Source organism: Ambystoma mexicanum, chromosome 7p (assembly GCF_040938575.1).
Source record: "Ambystoma mexicanum isolate Mex_15411 chromosome 7p, UKY_AmexF1_1, whole genome shotgun sequence".
Taxonomy (NCBI): domain Eukaryota; kingdom Metazoa; phylum Chordata; class Amphibia; order Caudata; family Ambystomatidae; genus Ambystoma; species Ambystoma mexicanum.
In genome coordinates, this window is record NC_090939.1 from 241515531 (window position 1) to 241541685 (window position 26155).

Genomic DNA, 26155 nt, shown 5'->3' on the forward strand with positions numbered 1-26155 from the left:
ATTTACTCTAATAAGGACCTGTCATTACTTGGGCTTCGTTACACAAAGTATGCTGAGACTAAAGGAAAGTTGCAAACAGTCCTTGATTTGTATTTCTTAATGGTTACTTATAAGTAGTCCAACATTCTGGTAGCCGAGCAGTGGTTACCTCACCCCCTGCCCAGTGCCTATCACTTTTTGGAAAATTCTGGCACAGTCTGTCCCGGTTATGAACAAATCCCACTGTGGTGGTGTTCCGCTTAAGAGCTCACCTCTTTTGTCCGCCCACAACCCCCAGTCTTTTCAGAAGGCTCACCTGCTCCCTCAGTGGTGGTGTTCCGCGTGACACTTGCCCCCTGGCTCCCCAATGTCCTGACAATTTTTGGCAGGGTCACCTGCTCCCTCGTGGGTGGCGTTCAGCATGGTAAACCCTGGACTTTCGCTGTCACCTCTTCCAGGTGTCATTAGCGAGTTGTACTTCAATCCTGGCTCGCACTGCCCTGCGGCCGTTCACATCGGCCCTCTGGTACCATTTTCCAGGGCCGGCTAATAAGCCTAGATGAACGCCTCTTCCTCACCGTGACCTGCAGTCTCCTCATTTCCTCGTGGCATGACCTCTTCTTCCACCTGGCGGGCCTCTTCTCCCTTTAAAGAAAAGATAGAGCCAACTCATTACCCCAACTCGGCCTCTGTACACATCCTCACCCGGACTCAGACCTGATATTCCTTCTTTCTCGTAACCGTCTCACACACCCTGATTAATGCCTTCCTGCCCTGCGTGCCGCAGACTGTGCTCCCTAGGCTTTGACTGTCCCTTCCTCACATACCCTTCCCACCAAGCGCTTACAGTTGGGCAAGGTATGCGCTCTCGATAAAAAATCTGCTTGCATCAGCAGTTCACCCCGCCAGTGGACAGTCGTAAAGGTGAAAGGCTGTAGCACCATGAACCAACGCAAATATCATGGGGTTAGAGTCCTTATACCTTGACATCCAAACCAACAATGCATGATTTGTTACCAAGGTAAATTTTGATCCCAAGATGTAATACCTCAGAGACTCTATGGCCCACTTAACCGCCAGACACTCCTTCTCAATAGTGGCATAGGCCCTCTCATGGGGCAACAGTTTCCTGCTGACAAGCAGCATCGAATGCTCTCCTTCACCCTGGTTCTGAATTAGGACCACCCCATCCCTACTCCTGATGCATCCGTATGCAAGAAGAAAGGCACCGAATAATCCGGACAATGCCACACGGCATGTTCGGCTAAGGCCTTTTTCAGATCTTTAAACGCCTGTTCAGCCTCTCGTTGATTATCCCTGTTCTTGGTGGTCCGAGTCCACTATAGGAGATCTGTCAACGGGGTGGCCAATTTTGAAAAGTGCGGCATGAACCTTCCGTAATTGCCTATGAAACCCAGGAAGGCCTGGATTTGGTTGACATTGGCAGGAAACGGAAACCAATCAATAGCATCAACCTTGTTCTGTTGAGACCGAATGGTGCCCTGTCCCACGTAGTATCCTGAATACTTAGTATGAGCGAAGGCGACTGAAGTCTTCTTGAGATTAATGTTGAGACCAGCAGTTTAAACACGGCCCGCAAATGCTGCATATGGGCGCTCCAGGAAGCGCTATATATAATGACGTCATCAAGGTAAGCTCCTGCATACTCTTTGTGCCCCCTCAGGAGGGAATTCATGAGACATTGAAAGGTTGCAGGGGCCCAATGGAGGCCAAACAGTAGCACCGTAAATTGGTACAGACTAGAGGGGTTAGCAAAGGCTGTCTTTTCTCTGTCCCCTGGCCGGAGTAGGATCTGCCAATACCCTTTGGCTAAATCGATGGTGGTGAGGTACACTGCTTTCCCGAGCCTTTCCAGTAGGTCGTCTATCCTGAACATCGGGTAGGCATCGAACTTAGAGACCTCATTTAGTTTACAGAAATCCATATAGAATCGTATGCTCCTAGCTGGTTTTGGCACCAAAATGATAGAGGAACACCATTGGCTAGCCAAGAGTTCTATGACTCCCATTTCCAACATGGACTGTATCTCCCTGTTCACAGCTTCCACCCTGGCTTCCTGAATTCTATAGGGCCATACCTTGGCGGTGGTCTCCAGGGTGATATTTATCTCATGATAGGCTTTCGTAGTCCTCCCTGGCAAGGATGAGAACATCCTCTGTAACTCTTGGAGGAGCTGGTCAAGTTGTTCTCTTGCTGGTTTACTCAAGTAAGAATTAATTTGCAACGCCTCTAATCCAAGTCGGTCCCATCCGAAATGCATCTCTGTATTTGTGTGGCGTTCCGTACTGGTTAGGTTGACAGTCAGATCCCATTCCGCCCATTTCTTCAGTAAGTTGATGTGATAGGATTGCAAAAACAAAATTTGGGGCTCCCGTACCTGTGATAGGTGTGGGCATGCACTATACTAGATCACTCAAAAACATCACACTAAAAGATAATTAGAGGACAGTGCAAAATCGAAGTCTAAGGAAAATACAACCTGACTTCATTGGGAAATACAATTAATAATGAAATTTTAATAAAAAAACATTTGAATATTAAAACCAACTGTATAAAACTAACATGTAAAATCTAGCATACGCGCAGACAAGGTGACTAGTGCTTACAACACAAAGTGCTAAGTGCTGGTTGCCGAATGGCTACAAAAGGGCAAGGTACATAAATCATATCAGCCTCCAATTGTACATACAGATTTGTGAACAATTTTATACTTTTGAATAAGTCCAATGAACAGCTTCAATCAAACAAAGTAAAACTAAACAAAACCACACAAAGTGCGGAAATAGAGACCTTCTTTGTTTGATGTCTCTAATTCTGATGCCTTAGTCTAGGAGTACCTAAAGTGCATCAATGGAATACTAATACAAAAACAAATACTTCACATTAGTATCTGTCCAAAGCCCAACATGTTTCATTCCTATGATCCTATAGGTTGATAGTAGGAACTTCTTCAGGGAAAAATGTGTGGGGGTTGGGGCGAAAGACACTCCCAGCCCAAGTTGAAATGGTAGCTGTCAGACTGTCGTAAAAGTGTGTAGTCTTGTTCAATGTTTCTTAATGGACAATTCGGGAAGATAATGTCTGTGTGATCTTGTTAATAATACAAGAAAAACGATCCAGGCCACACCTGTTCAAGCAAAACATAAGAAAAACCACATCATGATTAGTGTGGTTGCTCAATAAGCTACATTAGTAATCAATTGTAATTAGAAGATGCACTTAGAGTGGGCGCTTACCGTCTCTTAGTGTCGGAAAGCGGTCCTTAAGTACTGCGTAGAATCACAGTGTTTCAGTCTCCAATGAGAACCCTATAAGTATACAGATACAAAACACAGTCTTGTCAAGCCCAAAGATTGGGGTTCTCTATGGGAATTGTGAAACTGTTGTGTGGTAGAGAGTTTAGATGGAGTCACTCAGGTAAAATAAAAAAAGAAGACTTACTTTAAACTGCACTCCTGGTCTCAGGGAGTTGTTGGAAGTTTAGAGTGCCTGCTGAAATGTCATTGTTGCAGGCATGCAGGGTTGTGTACCAGATTCTGTAAATAGAAAATGGTTGCCCATGTAAATATGGGATAGACAATAGTTGTCTTAAACATTCCTCAGTGAAGGGATAGTCTAAAGTATAACAATGAAAGAAGTAAATGTCTAAATGGAAAAGATGGGAAGTGTGAATGTACGAGATTCAAGGCGCCGTCTGGCCAAGGGTAAACAAGAGCTATTGCTGAGCGCCTCGCGGGTAATTGGCAAACATATTTCTATGTAGCGGAGTCAGAAAGCGGGTGCGTGCACTCGGGCATTTCGATCCGACTAGAGGAAAAGGCTGCGATTCAATCAGTAATACAAAACTCTTAAGGGAGAGTTCTAAGTGTGGTAGCTAGCTGCCTAATGTAGTACCTTCAATGGGATGTATGAAGGCACTTCATCGTAGTGTGGCTGCGGCTTGAGGTTCCGCTCAGGAAGGAAGGCTGCCGTTGCTAGGGTAGCCTTCTAAACAAGAACCGGTACGTGCACAGGACTGCGCATGCGTCAGGTGACTAGCGTCTATCCTGGCGTGTAAGTAAAGAGATAGTGATATGTGGAAAAGATTGCTAAAACTCGGGGTGTGTATATCAGGGTCTGTGATAAATGTATTGCCGCAGGTACGATGCATCTGATCGAGAGTGGGCATCTGGGAGTCTGTTGCAAAAATTGTGCGGGTTCGCTCGTAGCTAAAAGTTGCTGCATAGAACATAGTACCGAGCATGCGCAGTAGCAGAGGTACTAGTCTCTGTTGTCATGGAGCTGTGGTGGAGTGTCTGCCAGGGTCCCAAGATTAATATGGATGACAAAAGACTCTGAGTGGGCAATGAAGTAACATTGGATGATGCACAAGTGCAATATGCTTGGTAATGAAATTGACGGCCACGATCGGATTACATAGGCCCAAAATCCATGGAAAGCGGTCTAAATCAAAGGTAGAGCGCGGGACTAGAGAAAGGTATGTTGATAATGGAAGCAGCATGTGAGGTGGCACTCGTGTGTGCCTGGTATGTTGTGTGCCATCGAGGTGCTCTTGTGCAGACGTCCTCGGGGACAAAAATAGTAGAGTCTTCCTGATGTGAAATGGCCCGGGGGTGCAGGATGTCACAAGTTGGTTCAAGTTGTAAGAGGAGAGCCGGCCTGAGGTATCAATGTTCTACAATGGAACACAGCTGACCAGCTGGAAGATGCCTTAAGATATGGGTGTTGGTTGAAAGATGACTGGTCTCTAGGGGTAATAAAAAATACCTCTTAGGAGTATAAGATACCGAAGAGTTCTTTCGACAGAAAAATGATTTATTTTAAAAATACACTCCAATCTATGTTTTCATTGAGCCCTTGTGGATAACTTTTGGACAAAAAAATCCTTTTTTGTTCTTGCACGCTCAGAGTGTATTTGTCATTAGAAAGGTCTTGTGTAGGTCCAATTTTCATTACCACTGTCCATCTTAATTCTTCTGGTTTGTGTCCTAGGCTTACGAAGTGGCCTACAAGGGGTGCATTAATGGTGTTGTTTCTGATGCAACTTTTGTGTTCGCCTATCCTGACTTTTATTTTTCTCTCAGTTTTACCAATATATAGTCTCTTACACGGGCACCAGATAGCGTAAATTACCATCATTGAATTGCAACTTTTCAATACTTGTTGTTCCCATCTTTTGTCTAGTCCTAGATCAATGTCTTTAGAGTGGATGGTTTGGGCACAGCAATTACAGTGACCACAGGGGCTGTGGCCTCTAATTTTGCTAGGTCCCAATTCTCAGTCAAAGTTTGTTGAGCACTTGTTTTGAGGGAAACATAATTTCTTGTTATTAATTCCTTGAGGTTTGTGCTCCTCTGCACACTTAGGTGTCGATAATGGGCAATCACCTTTTTCAAGTATATGCCAGTTGTGTCTCACAATTTTTGTTATGGCATTTGATAGTGGATTGAATGTACTCACAAACACAATATTATCATCTTTAACCTTTCTCTGTCTGTATTCCAAAATTGCCTCTCTGTGGTTATTCGATACTCTTTTATATGCTGTTTTCACAATCTTTTTCGGATAACCCCTCAGGATCAGATCTTGTTTTAGATTGTCTGCTTCTTTCACAAAATCCCTTCTGTTGCTGCTGTTGCGTTTCATACGCAAAAATTGTCCAAAAGGTAAATTTTGGGCCTCATTACAAGAACTCCGGTGTGGAATTAACACTGCCGGTAAAACCATACCGGCACCGTTTCCATGTCCGCCCAATCATGACCCGCGGCCCCGGTAATAGCACCACCCTCAACCGCCACCGCGGAAATAGGGGTCCCGTTAAGTCCGTCTGCACGGAAACCCCTCCGTTACTGTCAACACGAAACACCATGAGCATCACAACTAGCGCGGACACGGAAATACCGGCAAAAAAATGGCGTAAATACCGTGATCACGGTGGCAGAACCGCCGCCACCGCGAACATGGCGTTATACACTGCCTGCTGAACTGAATCAGGGCACAGGTGCACCAAATCAGCCCAGCTGGACCTAGCAGGCCACTGGGAGCCTACAAAAGGGCCACACCCAGCCCAACACAACACAGAACCATGGAGGCAGCAGGTCTAGTAGCACTGGGACTGGGCCTACTCAACCAACAGGCAGCACTGCACATGGTGGCAGTAATGGCGCAGAGGAGGAGGCGTAGGCGGAGGAGGCGCAGGCGGCAACCAGCCAACCCTGCAGCTATGGCAAACCCCATTGCCCAGCCAGCCCAACCCCGCCGCCAGCCAGCAATACCACGCATCAGGGCCTCACCCTGGAACCTCACCCCAGGACAGATCCACACACTATACCGGCTGGACCGTGCAACAATCCTGCACATCACCGCCATGATTGAGGACAACATCAGCAGCCAAATTGACACCCCCACCGCCATCCCCCCCCTCTTGAAGGTTGTCTCAGTACTGCATTTCCTTGGCACTGGCACCTATCAACACACGGTTGGTGAGCTGCACGGCATATCACAGCCCTGTTTCTCAAAAATCCTGGTACAGGTACTGGATGCCCTGTTGCGCCATGTGTCGGAACACATAACCCTACCCCGCACCCTCCCCGAGGTCATTGCCACCAAGTTGGCCTTCCATGCCATAGCAGGCATGCCAAATTGCATAGGCGCAGTTGACTGCACCCACGTTGAGCTGACAGTACCACGTGCAATTGAGGCGGTGTTCCGCAATAGGAAACAGTATCACTCTTTGAATGTCCAGATGGTTTGTGATGCCATGCAACTGATTACACACTGCTGCGCACGTTTCCCAGGCTCTTCACATGACTCAATGGTACTGCGGAATTCCACGTTGCCACGGTACATGGAACGCTATGCCGGACAAAGCACATGGCTATTAGGTGAGTACAGCTGACGATGCTAAAACCCTGTCGAAGTGGTGTGTGTGTGTCCAGGCCAATGAGCATTGTGAGTGTGCCGCTGTGACCGCACATGCATCACCCCCCTTCCATCTACCAAATACACAGCGGATGCCAAACATCATGAAGGAAGACATGACAGGGCACCACAATGTGCCCGTGCACACGCTGGCACAGCCAATCCCGTCACTGTCCCATGAACCTTGTGCCACTGCAGACACCCACCCTCAATTGAAACACTGCCTCAAAAGGCACGAGAGGCGTGTAAATGAGACGACGTGTATTCACTACTTCCGTACAGTGGAGTCACTCTGCCATGTGTGGACAGCACTGCACCATGACATGCACACAATCAAATGTCACCCGCAGGGCACAGTAAACATGCAAGTTAATGTGTAGGCCCATATCCAGTTAGCGACATACATCGTGATGCCCAAAACATACCTCCATACACTGCATGGTACATATGCATGAATGAATGATGATACAAGAATGCACAGCAGCAGATGAGGACATGATGCCACGAACACTGACATGTTCCCCCATCTACATCCCATGTAGGTGATGCGGGATATGCACTCACGCCATGGATGATGACACCTGTACGGAGACCAAGGAACAGGCATGAAGAGGCATACAATAGGGCACATATCCGCACACGTGGAATGATTGAGAGGACAGTTGGACTGCTGAAGGCCCGTTTCCGCTGTCTGAGCAGATCTGGCGGATCACTGCTGTACAGCCCGGTGAAGACGGGTAAAATCATGCTCGTATGTGCCATGCTGCACAATATATGCCTGCATATATGCCTGCACAGGAACATCCCAATGCCACCAGACGCAGATGAGGAAGATGGGGATGGGGATGGGGATGGAGATGGGGATGGGGATGGGGATGGGGATGGGATGGCACCGCCTCCCTCTGGGGGTCCACATGAAGGCCAGAGAGCATGGGATGCCCTGATTCGCATTTACTTTTGAGTCACAGCACATTCACAGAAATGCACGAACATGGTGATGTCAATGAACTAATAGTTGCACTGCAAAATAAATTATCAATGTCCACACATGTATGTCTTGATTCGAAATGGTGATGTATTGATGTAATAACAACAGGGAAGGAGGTGCATTGGTTAGGGAAGCTGTACACCCGGGGCCACCCACCACCCAAACGTGCCCACCCCCACCAAGGCCCCATTTTTCAAACCCCCAAAACTACCTACCCCACCACCCAAACGTGCCCACCCACACCCAGGCCCCATTGTTCAAACCCCCAAAACTACCTACCCCACCACCCAAACGTGCCCACCCCCACCCAGGCCCCATTGTTCAAACCCCCAAAACTACCTACCCCACCACCCAAATGTGCCCACCCCTCCCAGGCCCCATTGTTCAAACCCCCAAAACTACCTATCCCACCACCCAAACGTGCCCACCCCCACCTACACCCTTGTAGTCAACATGTGTCCTGCACTGCCCCACACACATGCCATCACTTCCGTGTGCGCTTCTGTGCCTGTGCAACCTTGCCCGAGGGACTAGTTAGCCTACTCGAGCGCCTCCTTGGACTGGTAGTAGTGGAGCTGGATGGGGTGGTTGTGTTTGATTGCGCAGAATCTGGGATTGAGGGCTTCTGTGCCAGATTTGCCTGTTGGCCAACCAACATGGCCTCTACAAGCCTGGAGGTGTGGTCGTTGCCCTCCCGCACATGGCGTGCAAGGGTCACCATAGTGCTCGCAAAGCGTCCGATGGACCTCGACAGGCGACACACTGAGGCACTGTAGCTCTCCCTCTGCAGCCTGGATTCCTCTACCTGCCTCTCCACCAGCTGGGTGAGGGTAGCCTGCTGGTCCTCCATCCGCTGCATGCGGGCATTCAGTTCGGCCATAGATGGGGTGGGCGACCTCATGGGACTCCCCAGTGATGTGGGGCTGAACTCCAGCTCATGGAAGGAGCCCAGGTCTTCCAATGTGGGCATCTCCCCCTGTGGCCCCGTTTCCGAGTGCTCTTGCGGGGCACTGTTATCACTGCAGGCCGCCCCCTTTGCAGTGCTGCTGCCTTCGGTGTTGGGTTGGGTGGCCATGATAGGTTCCCGTGGCACCTGTCTAGACTCAGGCAGTGTGGAGACGGTGGGGATGTCGGTGGTGGGCCGCACATCTGTAGTGGCTGGTAATGTGGGCAGAGGTGCAGAACTGCCGGCAGCATCCTCCTGTGTGGTGGCGGTGGCTTGTGTACTTGCCGGTGCAGATTGGCTGGCCTGTTGTGCAGTATCACTGTGTTGTTGTGGTGGCAGATGGGTGCATCACATGTGTCATTAAGATTGTACATTGAATAGTGTTAGTCACATGCATCTGATTGCTGGTGTATGCATTCTGTGATATTGGTTGCCATACGGATCATGATGGGTCCTGTGGCCCACAAATGCACTGCCTGGGGGGGGGGGGGTTGTTAATGGGTCCTTTGGCCCACACATGCACTGCCTGGGGGCGGTTGTTAATGGGTCCTTTGGCCCACACATGCACTGCCTGGGGGGGGTGTTAATGGGTCCTTTGGCCCACACATGCACTGCCTGGGGGCGTGGGGTTGTTAATGGGTCCTTTGGCCCACACATGCACTGCCTGGGGGTGTGGTTGTTAATGGGTCCTTTGGCCCACACATGCACTGCCTGGGGGTGGGGGGTGTTAATGGGTCCTTTGGCCCACACATACACTGCCTGGGGGGGGGGTTGTTAATGGGTCCTTTGGCCCAGTACTCACAACTGCATATTTTCATGTGGCATTCATGTTTGGGCACTTACCAGCATTTGCAGGTGGGCTCACTCCTGCCTCAGCCTCCCCGATCCCATGGATTCCCTCTAGGTGGAGGACGCTGCTGCAACGCTCCTCCCATGCTTTCAGCCTCAGTGGGGAAGGGGGTCCTCCGCCTGTCCCACTGCTGCGTTGGCGGTGCGTGGAAATGAGGTTGCGTACCCTCAGCCTCAGGTCGTCCCACCGCTTGTGGCAGTCCTTCACGCTCCTCGCTGTCACGCCCACAGCGGTGCACTTGCGTGCAGCTTCGGCCCACACCTCCTTCCTCCGCTGCTGTGTGGCACGCCGTTGGTCGGCATTGAACAGCATCTCCTCATTGTCCACAATGTGCTCCACCAAGACGGGTAGCTCTGCCTCGCTGAAGCGCTGTTTGCGCTGCCTCTGAGCAGGAATCCTGGCAGACATGCTGGTGGTCCCTTTTGGCTTCTCAGAGTTAGGATTGTGCTTGTGCTGGCTCTGGATGGCAATGGATTGTGCTTTTATATGATGGCCGCCTCTCTGTTTCCTGTTTTGGCGATCATGGTATTTCCGGTTCCGTGTCCGTGGCGCCGGAGGCGGACACGGGTTTTGCGCCACTTGTGGCTGCGTTATTTCCATTTCCGTGGGGTTTTCCGTGACGGCGGTAACAACGTTTCCGAGTCCGTGTGGTGCGCGCGACTGACAGCGTGTAATTGGATGGTTTTTCCGCAACCTTGCGGACACAGAAACGTTTTTACCGCCGTCACGGATTTTGCATGGTCCCGGACTGGCAGGTTGTAATGAGGCCCTTTGTCTTGTATGTTTGGGATGGAAGCTCGAATACAGTAACATAGAATTCTTATCTGTTTCTTTGTGAAAAGGTCTCACTTGTAGCATCAATAAATCTCTATTTATGAAAATTGTCAAATCTAGAAAATTAATCTTTTCTGCGCTCACAGTTTTGTTAAATTGTAAGAAGGGATTTTGTGAGGTTAGCCATAATACAAATGATTCAAAATTTGACAGATCACCCATCCAGATCAAAAGAATATCGTCAATAAACCTTCTCCACAGTTTGATGTATTTCTTGCAGAGATTAAGGTTATTCATGATGGTGTGCACTTCTATGGTTTCTACATACAGATTAGCAAGTGTTGGTGCTACAGCACACCCCATGGCTGTGCCATGTATTTGTTTGTAAAATGATTTATTGAAAAAGAAGACATTTTCACATAATGCCATCTCTGTACACCAGATAATAAATGAGTTTGGTGTTTTGCCTGTGTTTCTGGAGGATAGCAATTTTTCTTCTTCCATATTTAGAGTTGCTGCCTGAGGAATTTTAGTATAAAGGGAAACTACATCGAGTGTCATTAATAGGTTGTTAGCATCGATCTTGAATCCTTCCACAAGTCTAATTACCTCAGTTGTGTCTTGAATGTAAGATGTCATTAACTTTACATAGGGGCTGAGAAACCGGTCTGCACATTTAGAGAGTGGTTCTAGAAGGGAATCGCGACCAATACTATTGGTCTCCCTGGGGGGTTTACCAGGGTTTTGGGTATCTTGGGTAGAGTATAAAACTTAGGGACACTTGGGTGTAAAGGTGTCAAATATTCTGCCTCTTGCTTTGAGATCCATCCTGTTTCTTCTGCTTTCGTGACTTTTTGGTTGATTAGGGATTCTAGTCTCTTAGTGGGGTCTGTATCGAGTAATTCATAAAACTGGCTGTCGCTTAGTTGTCGCTCACATTCAGTGATGTAATCTTGTCTGTTTAGAATTACTATAGTTCCTCCTTTGTCCACTATTTCCTAGATCACTCATTGCTCTTTTCTTGAATACTATAGCTTCTGGGGTGTGACTCGCGGTAGGTGGATTGAAGTTGGAGGGTCGGCGTAGTCCTGTTTCATTTGTTTTACCTGTGTATGTATTCATGGAGAAAAATTGTTTCAGGTGAATTTTCCTGAATAGCATTTCCAAGTTCATTCTGTTGCCAAATGGATCGTAGTGATTGGTGGGAACAAAGGTCAGTGCTTTTTCCAAAATGTATTTTTCTGCATCATTAGGGACGTAATTAGACAGATTCACTAGTAAGGTCTCTTTCTCCTTGTGTGGCGTGGCTCGAAATCCCAATTCATCTGTTCCTGGTCTAAAAAACTAGAATTGGATCTTGTGTTTCCTCTGCCTCTCCGGGGTCGTTGTGGTTGTCCACGTCTCATACCATTCGATCTTCTGCCCCTTAGTGAGCCTCTACTGTTGGGGTAATCATCATCACCCTCTTCTGTGTTGTCGTCCCTGGAGCCATAAGAGCTATAGGAGGTGTTGCCGAATCTTACACGGCGTCCTCTGGAGTTAGGTTGATCTCGTTGTTGATTGGGTTTGTAGTTGTCCTGGGTGTATGTGAAGGCTTTTTCATGAGTGAAATTCAATAAGTCTTTTTTCATCCTTCTCACCTTGTCACGGGTGGTATAGTCGTTGAACTCATCTATTTCTTTATTGATTTCTTCCAGTCTTTTCTTGTAGATGTCTATAGGTACTAGTTTCTTAATTTCGTCTTCTAGTACCAGAAATTCAGCCGCAAATTTGTCAGTCATTTCCTTCGCCGTATCGATGATCAAGATGATCCAATCTCTTCCACACTTGTTTGCAATATAACTCCATTGTAGTATGAATTGTTTGTTGTCTAGAAATAGCCATGGTTCATTACGAACCACCAGGCCTTGGGGTGGATTGCACCAGGAATTTCCGGTCTTTGTGACGGACCTTGTACGTAAGTGGCCCCAGTACTTGCTCAATCATATACGTCACCTCCAAGCCACCAACATTTTGTTCTCGCCAAGGATGGATTCAGCACCAAGAACTTGCCCCCCCACCTGAAAGCTTTGCACCTGAGTTCTATTATACTGGGTCTCCTGTACCCGTGGTGCTTGTTGCAAATGTGTGGTGGTGACCGCTTGCAGCTTTGATACCCTTTCCATCAACAGCATATTGTGTCAAGGATATCTGTTGCTGGGGCTGCACCTCCCATTCTTCCTTCAGGATATCCAAGAGGGATCTCACTTGCCAGACAAACAATAGCTCAAAGGGGCAAACCCAGTGGAAGACTGTGGCGTATTTTGAAGAATCATGAGGAACCACAGTACCATTCTATCCCAGTCCTTATCGGTGGGCTTCATCGTTTTCCTCAAAATTTGTTTAATCGTCTGATTATACCGTTCTACCAAACCATCAGTTTGTGGATGGTAGACAGAGATTTTTAAATGTTCTATGTGGAAGGTTTGACATATCTACTTTAGTATGGCTGACATGAAGTTAGTTCCCCGGTCTGTGATGATCTCCTTGGGGATCCCTACTCGGGCAATAAAAGGCATTAGGACAGACCTGTTGCATTGTAATGCTCAGTAAGGGAAAGGCTTCCAGGTATCTGATAGCATAATCCACAATTACCAATAAATATTTATGCTCTCTACTGGATGGATCAATTGACCCCACAATGTCCATTCCTATCCGTTGAAAGGGTATGGTAATTAGGGGCATGTCTGCAGCAGGGCTTTTGGGATGTTAGCTCTGTTTTTTTCTCTGACACTCAGCACATTGGTGCCAGAACCTCTGTGTCTGCCCGTACACTCTGGGTCAGACGAATCATGCCATGATTTTCTCTAAGATTTGCTCAGACCCCAAGTGGCCCTCTCCCACTTGTATATGATCGACTTTCAATACCGTAGGCCAAAACCTGTTAGGGACCAATAGCTGTTTAAGGGGTTCTTCCCTGGGTTACTGTACCACCCAATAATATAAACCTTTTTCATGTATAAAGTGTGGCCCTTTTTCTCGTTTCACTTTAAGTGTGGCCCTTTTTCTCGTTTCACTTTGCACGTTGCAACTCGAGCATTTCTTAACGTGGTGTCCAGCTCTTGGGCTAACCAGTAACTGTCACCATTGCTCATCTATCTTCCATTCGACATCGATGGGCATCGTAACCTGTTTCTGCCACTTTTTCTGTAGTGCCCATTTCTCTGCCTGACTCTTGGGGTTGCGTCTATCCAGAGGCGTAATTTCCTCTCCTTGCAAGGGAGTGCTAGCCGACCAATTTGATTTGATGCTCTGTATGAGTTTAGGCATTAGCATCATATCTGACCCCACCACTAGAGGTTTAGGGAGCACAGGTAGCACTGCAGCCTTGACATTCAAGTTCTCCCGAGCCAGCTTCACCCTGATATCCTGGGTCAGACAAACTTTCACATCTCCATGCACACAACGTATTGGTATTTGTTCTCCCTGTTTATTCCCACCACCTACCAGTTGGGCGCTGACTGCCGTTTGAAGGCTTCCAGGGTCCAGCAGGGCTTTTGTGGGGATTATTTCCATTTCCGCCTCACAGACATATGGGGTACTGCAGTCTGTGGTTTGGGCCTTGTTCTCCTTTGCAGGCCCCAGCACGATGTACATTAAATAGGCCAATATCCATGGACACAATTGTACTCCTTTTTTTGCAATGCCGGGCAATATGCCTACATTCTCCCCATTTCTAACATTGTGGGCTCCATGTAGGTAACATATTCATCTGGCCCGATACTCCCCCTTCAGTCTCTGGTTTCTGGGGTATCATGGTCGTGCCTCTTCCAAGACCCAGTCGGTTAGGAGACTTAGATGGCCCTCCCTCCATTCTATTAGTTGAAACATACGTCAGCACTCTTCCCTGACTGGCCTTCTTGCATGCTGAGGCTATATTGATAGTCTCTGTCAGGCTCAGACAGTGATGTTGTTTCACCCACCTTTGTACCAGAGTGGGCAAGGCTTCCACAAACTGTTCTAGGATCATTCGTTCGACCATTTCGTGGGTAGTGGTTGTGGCTTGCTGGAGCCATTTGTCTGACAACTCCTTTAATCTATAGTATAGCTGTCGTGGCATCTCCTGGACAACCTTCTTCATATCAATGTAGGCCGTATATCCACTGGGATTGGCCGACTGGTAGACGCTCTGCATTTCCCCCATCATCAAGAGGGCCACATAGTGACTCCATCATTCTTGCAGCTATTGCACGTTCCTAGCCACCCGCTTTAAGTTCACAAAGAAATGCACAGAGTCCTCTCCCGCTACATACTTCTGCAATACCATGGCCGGTACCTGTACCTGCCTCCTGGCAGTCGCGCCTCCGCTACTTGCGCTTGCTGTACCTGCAGGGCCTGTTGAAACATTTGCCTGTTGGCCTGAGCCTACTGACTATCGATCTGTAGTGCGTGCTGAAGTTGCTATTGCCCTTCCATCAGTGCTTTTAGCAGACCATCCATGGTGTTCTCTCCTCGATCCCACTGCTTCCACCACTTGTCACTAATGGGGTTTCGTTACACAAAATACGCTTAGACTAAAGGAAAGTTGCATGTGGTTCTTTATTTGTATTTCTTAATGGTTACTTACAAGTAGTCCAAAATTCTGGTAGCTGAGCAGTGGTTACCTCACCCCTGCCTGGTGCTTGTCACTTCTTGGAAAGTTCTGGTGGCACAGACTGTCTAGGTTATGAACAAATCCCGCAGTGGCAGGGATCTGCTTAAGAGCTCACCCCTTTTGTCCCCCCACAACCCCTTGTCTCTTTGGCAGACTCACCTGCTCCCTCGATGGTGGCGTTCCGTGTGACACTTTCCCCATGGCTGCCCCACATCCCCGGCAATCTTTGGCAGGCTCACTTGCTCCCTCGTGGGTGGTACTCCACGTGGTAAACCTTGGTCATCCACTGACGTCTCTTCCAGCCGTTGTTTGCGAGTTGTGCTTCGTTCCAGGCTGTGTACTGCCCTGCGGCCTTTCATGTTGGCCCTCCAGTACCGTTTTCAGGTGCCGCTTAATAAGCCCAGATGAATGCCTCTTCTGCACTTTGACCTGCAGTCTCCTCAATTCCTCGTGGCACGACCTCTTCTTCCAACTGGCAGGCCTCGTCTCTCTTTTTAAAGAAAAGACAGAGCAAGCTCATTAACCCAAGTCCGCCTCCCTCCGCATCCTCACCCGGGCTCACACCTGACAGTCCTTCATTCTCGTAACCGTCTTGCACACCTTGATTAACCATTTCCTGCCCTGTGTGTTGCAGGCTGTGCTTCCTCAGTTTTCACCGTCCCTTGCTCACAGGACCCATGTAGCACTGACATTCTGCAGAACTCTGTAATGGCTGGTTCTACTGCTTGGCATCCTTCCAGTAGTTCCCTTGCTGTACTTATCTCGTGAATTATTGCTTATCTGCAATATATAATTCCACTACATGTATGCCAGTGACAGGTCTCCTTGTCAGACCCCCCCCTTCTTGCTGCTTTTTGGAACAAAATAACAGAAATATTTCACCAATGTAGATGAAAATTCCAGGTGCCTAGATTGTAAATTATATTATCCAAATAGAAGCATTAAGTCCTTAATTGACAGTATAATTTAAAGTGTTTTAAGTTCCTCCCATCCATTCCTCATTCTATGGAAGATACCAGTGGTCTGCAACATTTGGTTCTCCATATGTTTTGGACTATAACTCCTTCCAGCCCTAACCTGCGTCGTCAATGGTGAAGGATCGTGGGAGTATTAGGCCAAAACAAATCTGGAGAGACAGAGGTTACAGAGCCCTAGAATATGCCATTGCAAGTTGCTTCTAAATATGGAATTGAGCAATGATAACACTGTTCTGCTATTGGTCCATTCCTAGTAGAAGGCGAGGGGTGGACTCTGCAGGACATTGGCACATGCTCAAATACAGTTTGCATTTCAGCAATCACAATAGCACCAGTGCAAATGCAGTGCAAGTGAATGTGAATGTGGATGTGCAAACAGACTTTGCACAACATGAGCAAATTGTGTTACATCAGATGGGGATCATCACTCCTTTCCTGGTAGAAACCTCCTCCAATGTGACCAGCGGACAGCAGCCGCTACCTAATCCGGACCCTGGGCGGTGTTTATATGAGGGAGGGTCACATGGGGGGAGACAACCTCTGAGAGAGGTTGATGGTATCATCTGATGAGACATGGTATCCTCTTTTCATTTCTGAAAATATATCCCTAAATCCCCATGCCCTAATAGCATTTTGTGATACCTCCCCTCTTCTACTCATGGAGGGCAGTGTGAATCTATTATTACATTTCACAGACCAACTCTTAGACTCCAACTAGCCCTTACACTCTTCCTCAAAACCCAGCTTGCCTTTAAAACCCATTGCAAACACTCATGCACTATTTTTGGAAAGAGACTACTATTCCCACAATCCCCACAACACTGGGACAAGGAAGAGGAGAGGAGTAATGCAGAGCACGGGAATCCATGAGCACAGGTGGCGCTCTAGTGGCAGTGAGCTCACACCTGTGCCCGGGTCCTTTACATCACAGGAGCAAGAAGCACAGGCAAGCTGCTGGCAGAAGTGAGTTGCTCCTCTCTGTGTGAGAAGAAATCTGTCGAGCCAAATGGCTCGGAGTCCTGAGGGGAGAAGGTTGCTGGAAGTAGGTGATGCGCGGCAGGAATGCCGGAAGCAAGCAGAGGGCACCTGGGCATTCACCTGCATCAGAGAATAGCACTTTGCTCACCAAAATCCCATGCAAAAACAGACAAGCACAACAGACTCCTCAAGAAGCAGAAAACCAGTGGAGGAATGGTTGTGACGTGGAAAGCAGCAACAGACCGTCACCAGCAGACTGAAGAAACAACGGCAAATTCCATCAACAACCAGTGAGTCCACAAAGGGACAGACAGAACACTGGGGCATGTTGACATCTAAGCCAAACTGAAATTCTGGACACAATCGGCAAGGTGTTTGCAAATTTTCTCCAAAAAAAACTAACGAAGTGGTCAAATGCAACTGGAATCACAGACTGCCGACAAACAGGGTTTACGAAAGGCGTCGGAACCGAAACCAACCTGACACTGCTTAACATTCTCAAACTGAATGCATTGGCAAGAAACATGCAGCTGTTTTTTGCATTCATAGACCTTCATCAGGCCTTCGATTGCATCGACCGAGATTTACTGTGGGAGAAATTATACAACTGGAATTGTCCCCATGACATCTTGCAACCAATCATAGCATTACACACGGCAACAACAATCCAAATAAGGCTGAATGAAGCAGGTCACTTATCAGAAAGAATGAAAACACAAAGAGGAGTTAAGCAGGGTTGCCCGATTGCTGCCTGCTTATTCAAGCTCTTTATCGCTGACATTCCCACGCTCTATGTGACGTCCGTTGTTTTCCACCAAAGATAAACGGGACCCATATAAATTGCATGATATACGCAGACGATCTTGTATTGGTTGACACTACGCAGATCGGATTGCAACGACTCCTCCACAAGTCACAACAGTATATGTCGACCAATAATTTGAAAATAAACACGTCAAAAACAAAGATTATGAAAGTCGGATCTTACAAAGGAGCGAAGAAACAACCATTTAGATGGAGAGTGGGAACAAATTATATTGAGGAAGTAACAGAAATCAGATATCTGGGCATCATGGTAAACAACTCGATATGTGAGAGGAGCTGGGTCCATGATGTGGAGCTCCGGATAAAGATTCTGGCAGCGCAAGGCTCACGAATTCATAATCTTTATGGAAAATTCTCTTTGATTCCGATTCGTCTGTTCTACTTGCAAAAAGTCATTCCTTCAATTACGTATGGAGCCGAATCTGGATGGAATCTCGATTATAAAATCTGGGCAAAATTAGAAGGCCACTTCTGGAAGCGAGTACTAAGGTTACCAAAATGCCTTTCAATAACAGTAATAAGGCAAGAACTAGCTCTGGATGACCTTTACACAACTGTGCTATGGAAATCACTTGCACTACTGCGAAAGATGTTAATAGCGAATAAAGAACCTGCATATGAAATCTTAGCGGTAAAAGATATGAAACATGCCGGAGATGTATATACAAAATGGTTTAAGAAGGTAAATGACATTATGACAACCGCTAACATATCTGAAGAAATGCTGAGAAAGTGGCCACAAATCGCAAAAAAAAAACTAAAAGAATGGACATGGGCAGGAAATATAGTAAGATTGGAAGGTCAGATATCTGCACCCAAACTTGGGCCGACTGCCAATAAAATGAACAAGTTGCCAAGGTACCTTCTACAATTTCCCTAGAGGTACCATCGTGATCGCTTTCTGAAAGTGAGAATGAATGCGATAAGAACAAAGGAAATCTTACTAATAAGAAAGGACGCAGAGACCAGAGACAATCTGTGTAGATTTTGTCAAAGGGATATTGAAACAGTGAGACACCTCTTAGTTGCCTGCCCCAATCTCTGTTCGTTAAGATCTGTACATCTGAGTAAATATGCTCCGAGAAATGAGAATATGGAAGACTGGTGGTACCGAATAATGAGTGGGAGTTCTATTCACCCAACATGCTCTGTGATAAACTTTCTTGATGCCATTCAATTATAAGGCCACGTGGGCGGAGGGGCAGGCTTCTTCTTCTTCTTCTTATTCTTGAGGTTGTAAAGGATGTGTTCTGATTGAGACGATGTGTTAAAACAAAAAGTTTAATAATAAACTAAGTTTAAAAATTAAAAAAAAAAAAAAGAAACTGAAATATATGTAACTAAAGAAAGCCTGAGAGAAAAGGAACACCGTTTGTAAAACCAGAGAGAGAAAGACTGAGAGAACAGTTTCCATGTTGGAGAGACTTTGCAGTTTGTCCATGTGTGTTACGAGCAGAGGCATTGCTAAGGGGTGGCTAAGGGGGCTATAGCCCCTCGTCTTTTGGTTGTAGCCCCGGATAGAATCTCAGGAGCGACAACCAAAAGGCTAGTTAGCCCTCAGTCCCGACAGTTCCGACAACAGCGTAGCCCCGGGTCTTTTCCAGACCTAGCAACACCCCTGGTTACGAGCACATAAAAGAGAGGCTAAAAAGCCATGATATAAGAAACCAAGTATTTTAGCCAAGAAGTCTACAAGACAGTCCCATCAAAGGTGAGAGAACGAGCAGGAGCTCACACCCGAAAAGCCCTGGCAAGAAAATATACCAGGCAGCTATAATGTTGTGCATTCAAGAGAAGTCCTGGAAGGAAAATATACCAGGCAGCTCCAAGTTGAAAACTACAGAAAGCCTGGTACAAGTGTGTAGTTTCAAGAACCCTGGCAGGAGAGTATACCAGGCAATTGTGAGAATGTGAATCCAGAAGGTCCGGCAGGCGATTATACCAGGCAGTTGCAAATGTGTAAATGAAGTACTTATAGGGGAACACACCATGCAAGTTGAAAGTGAATAAAGTTCAAGAAATAGCCAACAGGCTGTGTTGGCCTAAAAAACTGGAGAGTACACCAGGGATTTGGTCCCCACAACAATCAGCTCAAAATAACATTTTCTGTTGACCCAAGGGAACATCAAGAACTGTTATTGATAACACAAGGAAGTGATGAAGACTCCAGGGGAAGGGAAGAACTCTCTGGAGCAAGGATATCTATCTTTGAAGAACTTCTTTTTGTGGAAATTTTACATCTTTTTGTTTCTTTTCAACATTTACAAAACACACAAGGCCAAAGACATTATCCCTTTCACTTTAGAAATCCTTTGTTTAGAATGCGAGGGTCAGAATAGTATTTTGGCCATGGGACAGTTTTGTTTCAGTCATTCTGACATTGACAGATCCTTAGTTTTGAGTTGAAGTAGGGAAACTCTGCCATTGCAGGGACAGCAAGGCCTTTTCCAACCCCTTTTGTGTTCTAATAAAAGTCTTTAGCCAAAACATTGCCTAACCTTTGTCCGAGTATTATTGATGACTCCTCACAAAATCTACTGTAGTACAACCAGCAAGATCATAATATACTCCACAATAGAATAAAGACCCTTATGTTGTTTACTAAAAGAACCACAATTCAGCCACTGGTATTGCAATGTCAGAATTGGTTGTCCCTAAATGGAGTCCAGTGTGATGCACAGTAAAAGTGTATGGGCCTCATTACACGGAACACTGTAAAATTCTGCCCTTACCGGCATGGCGCTATTAACGTGTCCGCCTTGGCAAGAGGCCGTTAATTGCATGCCATTACGAGTACGCAGACACGAGCACAGCGCCATGCCGGTAATGACCCTACCGCCATGCCACTAAAGACCCCAAAAAGACCCTTAGCAGCACCGACGAAAGCGCTGATAGCACTTCCGACCTCCAGCAACACGCTATTAGCGGTCACCGTAAAATTGCGGAAACGGAAATAGCGTCATCGCACAGGAACGGGAAAGAGCACGGCGGCCATCTTTAAAAACACAATCCATTGCCATCCTCTGCCCCCAGGACCTGTTTCCACACCAGTGCCATACCAAAGCATCAAAGATCCCCTCACAATGCCCAAGGCAATCAAGAAACCAGCAGATCGCCAGCGCAAGGAGAAATTCACAAATGAGGAGCTGATCATGCTGACGGAGACCCTTGCTGCAAACGCGGATGTTGTCTTCGCAATTGACATGGGGCATGAGACCATGATTAAAAAAAAGGCCATCTGGGCATAGGTGGCCCAGAAATTCAGTGCGGTGGGCACCACCAACCGCACCGTTAAAGACTGCAGGAAGCGGTGGGACGATCTCCGTCTCCGGGTCCGCAGAATACTGTCTGCAAATCATAAGCTGGCCATGGCCACAGGAGGTGGCGCTGATTCCCCCATCAAACTCAGGGAGTGGGAGGAGACCTGAGCCAGCATGATTGGCGTAGAATCCATAGAGGGAGTCGGGGACATGGAGCGTGGTGCGCCCACAACATCAGATGGAGGTGCGTGTACACATGAAACAATGCACTGTGAAAGGTGAGGCACCCCCCAAATGTGAGCCCAGAATCACCTCATGGATGCGGCCACAAAAATACATGCACACAACCCTGCCCATGTGAGTGTCACACCCCAACACACACACATGCACACATCACCATGGACACGTGCCACACAGACCCATGCATGGATGACCCACCCAACAGCCCCATGACCTGAATGCCCACTAATGAAGTCCCAATGCACAGAACAGCATGATGAACAAAATCTGCATGAAGCACGTTGAACCATCACCAATGCCATCCCCCTCCTTGTCCCCCACAGGCTCACAGACTGACAGCGAAGAGCAGGACACTGCAACACAGGCTTCCCCTGCCAAAAAACAAGCCAGGGCACAGGAGACAGGGAACACCACCACCACATCAAGGGGCACAGGGAGGAGTGAGCACCTGCAGAGGGGCAAACACATCAAGAGAGCCACTGCACCAAGACCTGAAGCTACGGCTGCAACAATTGCTGCACCCACTGCTGTGATCCCCCAACACAGGAAACACCCACGGAGGGCCCACTCTCTGCTGCCACCAGTTCAAGTGGTGAGGCAGCAGCCACTGCGCCTCTGTCTGACGTGGAGGAGACCAGTGACTTGCCCATGCAAATGCAGACCCTCAGCCCCCCAGGATCCAGAGAAGCAAGCCCACAGCCAACACCATGATCCAGTAGCCATGGCCAGTCTGGTGACGAGACCATGACAGGGTGCTGGAACCCACAGGTGCCCTCACCTGATGGCCGAGACATACACCAACGTGCAGCAGCCACCCCACGAGCTGGACACAGTGGCCATGACCTGGTCACCATCAGGCAGCGCCAGGAGGATATTACAGCGCTGGTTGGCCAGCATGTAGATGAGGCAGCCCGTCTGAGGGAGGATTTCAGGGAGAATGCTAGGCAGTCGAGGGAGGGCATGGAAGCCTGCACCAACAGGCTCTGCGAGGAGATGGCACAACTGAGGCAGGTCCTCACCCGCATAGCTGACGTGATGGACCGACAGTACCCACCACCACCACAGGAACAACCAGGCACCTCCTCCTCTGCAAGTTCAAGGCAGACAAGCTCCCGCCGCAGCTCCTTGCGCACCATGAGGCACACACCCTCCCAACCTCCTAATGGTGGTGGTGGGCATGGGAAGTAGGGGCAGCAGGATCTAGCTGGCACATTTGCAGCAGGACACCAACATTGTGCAAGCCACACATGGGGGTGTTGTGGGGGAAGGGGAGAAAGGGTGTTTTGGGAGTGTTGCGGGGGGAGGGGGAAAAGGGTGTTTTGGGAGTGTTGTGGGGGGAGGGCGGAAAGGGTGTTTTGGGAGTGTTGTGGGGGGAGGGGGAAAGGGTGTTTTGGGAGTGTTGTGGGGGAGGGGGGAAAGGGTGGTTGCATATTCGGGGCCATGCACTTTTTCTTCTCAAAATATGTTTAATACACTGGTGACAAGTTAAGACACAGGCTTGGACTTCATCACTGTGTATGTGAACTTTATTGCGCTTCACCACAAACACCAGTGCACTAATACCCACATCCATCCAACAGAGTTGAACCATGTGATTCAGAATATTTGGTTGATCAGATGCTGACGCACATCGCGTCCCTCCTGGGCATCACCTCTTGCATAACCTGCAGCCCCGCCCCCTCCCTCCTCATCCCCATCAACATCCTCATCAGGTGGTTGCATTTCGACGTCAGGGGGCAGTGGCACATTCCGTCTGATACACATATTGTGCAGCATGACACATGCCATGGTGATCTTGGTCACCTTCTCATGGCCGTACAGGAGAGCCCCACCCGACCTGCTTAGGCACCGGAACCGTGTCTTCAAAAGGCCAAATGTCTGCTCAATCACGACGCGGGTACGGGTATGTGCATGATTGTATTCCTCTTCGTGCCTGTTCTGTGGGTTCCGTACAGGGGTAAGGAGCTACCTCTTCAGGGGATAGCCAGCATCACCTGCATGGGTGGAACAATGGGAACTTGTTACTGTTCACCTCAGGTACAACCTGTACATATCACACTAATCCAGTTTGCATTGTGATTGGCATCCACGAATCCCAGCATGCATGGAGACGATCTGTGTAACTGCAATGTGAGAAGGTGAGCTAGTCCCTGCAAGTGGACATGCACCATGCATGCCTCTGCCAGTAATTGCCATGTCCTGGGTGTGGACAGGTCTTAGGTGCTCCTGGGCCCAGGCAAAATTGGTACCACACTGCTAGTGTACTGCCATTCTGAAATCAATGTCGCCCTGCTGTGAAGCGTCACTTCAGTAGTGGTGTGGGGTGTGGCTCAGTACAATGGCTAGAGGTGATCCCTTCGCATACACTCAAGGGCGCATAGCTGTAGTGATGTTGTGCAGCGCAAATTTTCTAATCGCATATTGGTGCCATGTTGCTGATTTGTGTCATATGGGGTGTGGTATGATGTGCAATGTGCATGTGGATGGATGTGTAATGTTTGGCATCTTGGATTGTTTTTAATGTTGTGCTGCTTCAAATTGCATGTTGTTTTGTTTCCGGTCAATTGTGGCCTGCCTTGGTGGACATTGGCCTACATCTGTATGTCCATTTGTTCTACAGACGACAGTCCACACCCAGTTGGAGTATGCATCTCTCCCCCCCCCAATCACACCCAGTTGGAGTATGCATCTCTTCCCCCCCCAATCACACCCAGTTGGAGTATGCATCTCCTCCCCCAATCACACCCCGTTGGAGTATGCATCTCTTTCTCCCCCCAATCACACCCAGTTGGAGTATGCATCTCTTCCCCACCAATCACACCCAGTTGGAGTATGCATCTCTTCCCCCCATCACACCCAGTTGGAGTATGCATCTCTTTCCCCCCCAATCACACCCAGTTGGAGTATGCATCTCTTCCCCCCCAATCACACCCAGTTGGAGTATGCATCTCTTCCCCCCCCCCAATCACACCCAGTTGGAGTATGCATCTCTTCCCCCCCCCAATCACACCCAGCTGGAGTATGCATCTCCCCCCCCAATCACAACCCACATCACACTGCCATGTGCTTGCCCTGCTACTCACCAAGTAGCCACGAACGTTGTCCGGCTTGTCGCTCCATGTAGCGTGGTATCGTTGAGTTCCGCAGGACCATTGAATCATGGGTTGATCCGGGATATCGGGCACAACAATGTGTGATTATCTTGTTTGAGTCACATACCATTTGGACATTGATGGAGTGGAATTGCTTTCTGTTTCGGTAGACTGCTTAATTGTAATGTGGGACCACCAATTCCACATGGGTGCAGTTGATGGCCCCAATGCAACTTGGGATTCCTGCCAGTGAATAGAAGCCAACTTTGGTGTGGGAGATCTCCTGGGCAGTCCGTGGCAGGGATATGTGGTCACTTGTGTGTTTGAGGAGGGCATCGAGCACCTGAGTCAGCGTGCGTGAGAATACTGGTTGTGAGATGCCATGCATCTGCCCTACTGTATGCTGGTAGATGCCTGTGGCCAGGAAGTGGAGCACAGTTACCACCTTCAGTAGAGGGGGGATGGCAGTTCGGATGTCTATGAGGCTCACAATGTCGTCATGTATCATGTCCACGATGCTGGTGATGGTATCCCGGTCCAGACGGTACAGGGTGTGTATCTGCTCAGGGGTTAGGTTAAATGGACTGGCTCGGAACCTGGGGATTGCTGGCTGCCTCTGTGGTATTACTAGGTGCACTGGTGGGGCTTGCTGCGCCTGTCTCGCCCTCCTCCTCCTTCTCCTGCATCTCCTCTGTGCTGCCTGTTGTTGTTGGTGCTGCAATGCAATCATGTCCTCCAGCCCATTTAATGCTGCTAGTATTGGAACCTTCTTGGTGTGGGAAGGGGTGTGCGATTGGGTGTGGTGTGCTCCTGTTGTGCTGCCACAGTCTCCATTGCCTCCACCTGTGCTGATTGGGTCCGGCTGTGGCAGGTGGGAACACTGCTCATTTTTTCTTAGCGGGTGGTTCGCGATGCCGGTATTTACGCCATGCCGGTATGGACTTTTTGGGGCTGTTCCATGCCGCTATTAGCATGTCCGCATGGCTTGTGATGGTGTGCTAATAGCGGCATGCCACTATTTACCGGATGAGGGGTCGCGCGCCCGCAGACTAGCCGCTCTTAGTGGCACCGTTCTTAGCGGTGCTGCTAATTGCGGTTGGCCGGGTCGTAATTGGGAAAGGTGTTTAACGATACCGGTATTCCCTTACCGGTATCGTTATTCCCTTACCGCAATCCATGTAAGAGGCCCAATGTCTACGGTAATGGTATTCAAATATTTACATTTTTTTTATTGTTTTATTTATTTAATAGTTACAGGGAAAACAATGAATAATTGGGGCAAACTTGATTACAGATTATTTTTAACATTGATTTACAGAGTGGAGGACCAGCCTCCGTAACAATGGGTGAGAGTATTCGGATGTAAGACCAGATGATGAACAGAAGGTAGAAACATGAACCAGGGACAAGGACAGTAGAGCATGATATAGGAACGAGATAGTGGAGGAAGTACTACGTTTTAGGATGAAGCAGTGAGGGTTAAGTGCTTGTTGTAGAAAGTTAGGGGCAGAGGAGAACAGGGAGCTGTGGCAGTATAGAATGCTATGAAAGTGGTTTTTCAGAAAGGAGGAGAGCTAGTATTTAAGTACAGATAGGGTGGGAGCAGTGCGGAAAGGGAGAGGAAGAGCATTCCAGGTTAAGTAGGTGAGGAGAGGAAAAGAGTGGAAATAA